This window comes from Triticum aestivum, chromosome 3B (assembly GCF_018294505.1).
Source record: "Triticum aestivum cultivar Chinese Spring chromosome 3B, IWGSC CS RefSeq v2.1, whole genome shotgun sequence".
NCBI classification, from domain to species: Eukaryota; Viridiplantae; Streptophyta; class Magnoliopsida; order Poales; family Poaceae; genus Triticum; species Triticum aestivum.
In genome coordinates, this window is record NC_057801.1 from 230,958,211 (window position 1) to 230,965,351 (window position 7,141).

At 43.7% G+C, this 7,141-nt stretch overlaps 1 long non-coding RNA gene across 1 annotated transcript; it reads right to left on the reverse strand.

Moving 5' to 3' along the window:
- Positions 1–4,137: 4,137 nt before the first annotated feature.
- LOC123069470 (uncharacterized) lies at positions 4,138–7,076 on the reverse strand. The gene is made up of 6 exons (XR_006432582.1): positions 6,703–7,076; positions 5,254–5,386; positions 5,034–5,164; positions 4,776–4,900; positions 4,612–4,683; positions 4,138–4,495 (listed from the first exon to the last, which is right to left on the reverse strand). It is a non-coding gene; the product is annotated as an uncharacterized lncRNA (long non-coding RNA).
- Positions 7,077–7,141: the final 65 nt, after the last annotated feature.

Below are 7,141 nucleotides of genomic sequence, written 5' to 3' on the forward strand. Positions count from 1 at the left end.
CCCGGAGAAGATCAAGGAAATCACCTCTCTGGCTAAGCCGGCATGTATCAATGATGTTCAGTGTTTGGCGGGTCGTATCGCTGCTTTAAGCCGGTTCATAAGTCGGTTAGGTGAGAAGGCCATACCACTTTATCAAATGATGAAGAAGACAGATGACTTTGTCTAGAGTGACGCTGCCAACGCTGCCTTTGAAGATTTGAAGACAGCTAGCTGAGCCGTCGGTTCTGGCTGCTCTCATTGATAAGGAGCCATTATTATTATATGTGGCTGCTAACACACAGGCTGTTAGTGTGGCCATCATGGTGGAGCGCAAGGAGGCTGGCAAAGAGCATCTAGTTCAACGCCCGGTTTATTATGTCAGTGAGGTGCTTATTGAGTCCAAGCGAAGGTATCCACATTGGCAGAAACTCATTTACAGGGTCTTCATGGCAAGCCGGAAACTTAAGCAATATTTCCAGGATCACCCCATCACTGTGGTTAGTTCTGCTCCTTTAGGAGATATCATCCAAAATAGAGAGACCACAGGACGAGTCGCCAAGTGGGCCATTGAACTTGGGCCTTGTGGTTTAAAGTATGTACCACGCACGGCTATCAAATATCAAGCACTGGTGGGTTTCATCAACGATTGGATATAACTACAGATGCCTAAAGAGAAGCCAGACAACACGTATTGGAATATTCACTTTGATGGGTCCAGGCAATTGGAGGGCTCGGGGGCTGGAGTTGTTTTAGCTTCCCCTCGAGGTGATAAATTTTGTTATGTGCTACGGTTGATGTTTCCCTGTACTAACAATGCAGCTGAGTATGAGGCCTTACTCCATGGTCTTCGGATGGCCAAGGAGATGAGCTTAAGCCGGGTAAGGTGTTTTGGCGACTCAGATTTGGTGGCTCAACAAGTATCAGGGAAGTGGGATTCCAAGGATCCTCTCATGGCGGCTTATCGCCGTGAAGTTGATGCCATTGTTGGACATTTCAAGGGTTACCAGTTTGTAACACCCCGGATGTATCTTTCCATATTTGTAACTCCAACTCTTGCCATTTTCGGCTATGTGTTATGATATTCCCTCCGTGGTTGGGTTTTTGTCTTTTTGTTTTGCATTTTGTTCATGTCATGCATTTCATATCATGTCATCATGTGCATCTCTTTTGCATACGTGTTCGTCTCAGGCATCCGAGCATTTTCCCCGTTGTCCGTTTCACAATCCGACACTCCCACATGCACCCGGCGCACCCCTCTTGTCTCTTTTCCTGAGCGGGAGAAGAACTTTCTCGGATGGACCGAGGTTTGCCAAGTGGCCTTGGTACACCACCGGTAGACCACCTGTCAAGTTTCGTTCCATTTGGAGGCCGTTTGATGCTCCAACGGTTAACCTGTTAGCCTCAAAGACCTCTTGTGTGTTGTAGCCCAACACCCCTCCAAAATAGCCCAATAACCCATCTAAACCCCCCTCCATGCTCTCCGTCGTTGGATCACGATCGCATGGGCGAAAACCGCTCCTCATTTGGACTCTCCTAGCTCCCTCTACCTATATAAAAACCTCCCCCCTTCAAAATCGCAGTCCAAACCCTAACCTTCTTCCCTCCACGCCGCCGGGCACATCTCCCCCGCCGACGGACATGTCCGCCGCCAACCTCCATGTCGCCCAGCCAATCAGGCTTCGCCATGTTGCCCCCCTCACCGCCCACAGCCACTAGGGAGCCGCCACATCGTCGGGGCCGCGCCCCACTTTGCCGCTGACCGTGCGGGCCCGCTCGGCCCGACCGCGGCCCCCTCGGCCCATTCTGTCTCCCGCGCGCCTCTCCGCCTCCCGCTCCGGCCGCCTCCCACCGGCGCCGCCTCGGTCCGACCCCGTGCCGCCGCCTCACCCTCGCCTCCGCGCCTCCCGCCGCCGGCCGCCTTGCCGCCCCGCACCGGCGACCACCACCGCCTGGCCGCGCATCACGCCTCGACCAGGCCGTGCCCAGCCCCGCCGCCCGCAAGATCCGGCGACCCCGAGCTTCTCCGACTAGTCCCCGAGCTCCGGCCGCCGTCTGCTTCCCCTCCGGCGAACTACTCCGGCGAGATCCAGTCGCATCGAGAACCGTGCCGAAACCCTAGAAGGTTGACCTCGTTTTTCAGTCCTGTAATTTTTGCATTATGTACCCATGTTTGTTTTGCCATAAATTCATGCTCGGTGCTCAGATTTGTGCATATAATATGTCACAATGTTCATCATGAGATGACCTTCATTTTGTTCCATTGTGCCATGCTTGTTTGAGTTCATCTTGATGCCTTAATAATCGTTGCAAGAGTGCTATATGATGTTAACTGCTATCTACTAACAGAACTTAGTGATTTGTCTTTTTCATTGCATTTTGTGTGTGCATCCTATGAGCATGAGCTATACAGGTGTTTTGATCTACAACATGCCATGTTTACAGAGGTGCTTGCCATGTATTTTTGTGATTAATGTGGTGGCTAGCACAAGCATGCAAACCAGGCTTCGTGACGTTGCTGATTTCAGTCCTTGTTCTGCTGTTATTTTGATGCCATGTAAACTTGATGCTACAGTGATATCCATGCTTGTTTTGGGATACTTCAGTAAGGATGTTTTGAACATATGGTTATGCTATATCCATCCATGCCCCTCTTTGCAATTATGGAGTACCCTAGCATGTCTTGTTCTTGCTCTACTTTTGCTATAATACTAGCGGTGTGACCCGCACATTTGCGCGGCTAGCTTCCTTGTGTATGGTAAGTTATGTATGTAAGATATTGTTATGTTAGTAGACATAAATTTTGTATTATAGTAAAGCTTGAATTGTTTGTTGAATGCCAATTTTTTCAGTTTTATATTGAATTTTAAAATACTATATTGGACTAATTTGCTACTTTGTTGAATGCCAATTTGGAAGTCATCATTTGTCTTACATTTATAATGTCATACACATTTGCGCGGCGAGATTTATAGTGTATTTTTTTGTGTAGTTCTAACTTATTTTTATTATACATTACTCCCTCCGTTCCAAAATAGATGACTCAACTTTGTTCTAACTATGGTATAAAGTTGGGTCATCTATTTTAGAACGGAGGGAGTAGTTCTTAGCATGTCATTAGATAGACATTTCAAAGAATAAGAAAAACATACCAAAATTACATGGTATTGAACTTATTGGTCCTAGCGTGAACTACCATTCACTTCAATTTAGTTGTAAACAATTGTAGTTTGGTAAAAAGTTCTATTAAATAGAGTTTGTCATTGCAAATATTTGGTGCATGACAGTAATAAAAGATCAATGACCTGTGGCCCACGGCCTAACATGTAGAACTATGATTTTTGTATTATTCTATTATAGTCTCCTTTTTCCTCTATCCTTTTATTTTATATTTCACCAAGTTTTCAATAACTGTTACAGAAAAATTAGAAAAAATAAAATTTTTGTGACACCTTTAATTTGTATTTTTCAAATAACTTTTACATAAAAAATAAAACAAAATTATCAAGTACACTTGGACGACCGCGCAAAATTTTTATATATGTTGGCTCATGTGTTTGAATTTAACCAAGAGAGATTATCATTTTGAAAGGTTGCAAATAAATATGATTGGTCAAATACGTTTTGGCTTTTTGCGGTTGCCTATGATATTTTGGTTTCATCCATGTAAATGATTTGGCTTCATTTCTTAAAAGAATATTATAATTGCATGTGCACTAACATCCACATACACGCACATGGTTTTTTTAGCCTATTTGTTTTCTAAAAGTATACATGGCTTATACGGAAAGCCTGATTTTTTTGTTTTTTCTAACTTTGTTTACTAACTATTTTGAATGTGTCGTTCACTGGAGCAGATAAGCCGGGGGGGCATCTCTAATTTACTGGCTTATGCTGAGCTACTTCTTAGAAAATTCTAAGCCCTACTTCACTTACCCCATCTACTAGTTGAATGCCCGTGCGTTGCCACGGACACACAAAATACAAAGTATGATGTGAAAAGATTACTCGACAAAATGATAGCATGGACTTGGATATTTTAAATGAGTGTTTTTTATAGAATATATTTTGACAAAAAACAATGTCAAAGGTAATTCAAAATCTATGAACATGGACAAACTTGTTTTTAAATGTAGATAATAACTAAGTCATCCGTGAAATTAGCACATCCCTTAAAACACCATAGACACAAACAAACATGACGAAACAGTCACCTACATAGTAGATACAAAACAAGTACGTGATAACTACACTTACAAATTGAAACACACAATCATGCGTAATAGGCATAACCAATGTCTACTATCTTACTACATGCGCCGAGCTTTCTTTGTATACATCCTATAATAGGCATAACCAATGTCTACTATCTTACTACATGCGCCGAGCTTTCTTTGTATACATCCTGTGTCGGGATCCTTTGTAGACAACTCGCTTGCTAGGAAAGCTCACCTCCACTCAATAAATCGGTGAACAAACTTCATATCAATCAACCCACCTATTATTTTCTGGCGAATATCTGCAAAAATATATATTATAAATATTGCATTTAATAATATTTAAAATTTGTCTACATATGTTAATAACAATCGTAAGTAATTGATTTTTAGTTGATAATAAGTCATAACTACTCACCATCAAGTGCGCGTGCTGCAGTATGATCCGGGTTGAATGCAAGGATGGTGTAATTTGAAGTTTCTAGATTTCCTATTGCCAAGATAAAAAAATACTTAGGTCGACTTAACAATACACTTTCTTAGAATATGCAATACATGTATTGGTATAGATGCTTCAATTACCGTATTTGCAATCCTTACGAAGCATAGTGGCAAGGACAATAGATTTATTGCCTTCAGTTGTTGACCACCTATATGAGTTCTCAATCAAGTTGCCACCCCAAATCCCAACAACTATAAGTTTGCCCCTACAATTTTGAATTTTTTTTAAATGGTAACCATGTCAAGGACTTTTTGAACTAATTTCGATTATTCGGTATAATACATTTAAATTTTGAGACACTGATGTTTAATTACGAGAGTTTGTGTGGTTTGACTTACATCATCATGCGTAAGGCATCTCATCTCAGCGTTCGTTAATAATGCATCATTGATGTGCACCAACTTCGTTTTTTCATGCAAGGACATGATTGATTTAATAACGGAAATATCGTCCCGTGTGCAAATATAATCTGTCATGGGACAACATAAATCCAAATTAGTTACATATAAAAAAGGCCAATGAAATGATAAGGTTGATAATCACTGTGAAAGTAAATACCTTGTGATGTAATATTTGTATTTGCTCTTCTTGGTTTGTTATGACGCGAATTTGCTATTTCTATCTGCACATCGCTCTTGTTGATAGGTTCTTTTTCATGGTTAACAATATCCATATTTGTTAGTGGCACATTCTGCAAAGTGAAATGTATATAGAAATATATGAATTAAATATAGTACTGCCATATTTTTTCCCAGGAATAGTATAATAATTCATATGCAACATGCAAAATAAAAGATTAAAAAGATAGACATGTAAGAAATTTGGTAGCAGTGACAGACTATCTAAATACCCAGCTCCTCACCGCTCCTCACTTTCTCCTCACCACTCTCACTTTCTCCTCACCGCTTAGCCCTTTTTCCTTCAGCTACCACCTACCCAGATCCCCTGTGCAGCCGCCGGCGCGTCATGGGGCGCATCCGCACGACGCGCGACGGTGCGAAGCACCAATCCCTGGCCCATCCTCCCATCCCCCCGCCTCCGAACCAGGCTGCGCCCTCGCGAGCATCCCACACCCGCTTCCATCACTCCCTGGTGTCCGGCCAGATCCGCCGGGCAGGGCTCTCGCGGACGCGCGCCGCGCAGTCTGGGCGGCGGCATCCACCGCGCAGCGCCCCCTGCCCCGCGTCCCCCGCCCGACGCCACCCCTCCCCCTGCCACCCCCCCCCCCCCCCCCCCACCCGCGCTGCGACGGTGACACGCCGGTCGGAATCTTCTGCTGACAACGCCCGGCGTCTTCTGCTGGCAACGCCCGGCGACCGGCGCGCGCCGTGCAGCCCGAGGAGACCCTGTAGCAAGCCGTGCTCGCCCGGATGGGCGGAGTACGAGCAGGAGTGGATTCCGTGGTGCACCACAACGTCGACGGCTTCTTTTCGCCACCGAGCTCTGCTCCCCTCCCTGTGCATCAGGATGAAGGTGCTCACGAATCTTACCTTGTCACGGTCGACTCCCCTCTCTCCCTCCGCGTTTTGCACTGGTAGGTCTGTTGGATTGGCACCGCCGGTGAAGCAAAAAACTGGAGGTAGATTGAATCTCTCCTATATATAAGGCTAGCTAGATGTGTAGTATCGGTATACGGTTAGGATAAGGTTGTTTATTTAGTGAGATGAGGATTAAACCTTTCTTGGGGTTGTTTGGATTGGATACAGACTTTTTGCCAATTCTGTTTCCCATAATAAACTCGTTTAAAGGGCTAACCACATGAAATTTGTTAGCGTAACCAAAAGTATAGTTTTTTAGGGACAGAATTAGTAAAACTTGGTTTAGTAGAACAGGCAAAGTGTCTTCTAATAATTATTGTTTAAACCATTTTAGCCGCTCATATTAAAAAAGGCATGGCGTGAGCATCGATCGGACCAAGGAAATCACTTACGCCTCAATCAGGCAAAGGCAGCAGCATGGCCTTAACATTGTGTATAGTTATAGTCTACTCTAGAAGATGGTTAACACCTTAACGTTGCGACTCGCGTGTTCTCGGTGATGTGCCTGAGTGTCTTGAAACTTCTAAGAAGGAAAAGAACTGTGGTCAAGGAGGCTAGCTTCCTCTTCCTGGAGATTCGATCTGTCAATCCTGACCAAATTTCGAATTGTACAGACCCACAATGCATTTCAACAAAGAAAAACACAATGTCAGAATCATACAGATTTATGCAAGGTAACCTGCCATAAAAGTCAGTACTCTACAATGGTGACAGTCATACTAATGTACCATTTGTAAAAATCGAATGCAAAGCTTGGTCTGTATCTTTTGGCAAATAGCTTAAGGTTGATGTTTCTAATCCTGTACATGGTACTTTGGAATCACCTTCTTCTTCATTGAATTTTGAGGCCTGAAATTGATGTTTAAGAACGTGTTAGAAATTAAGGTCAGCCGCGTGCTAAATCTTAT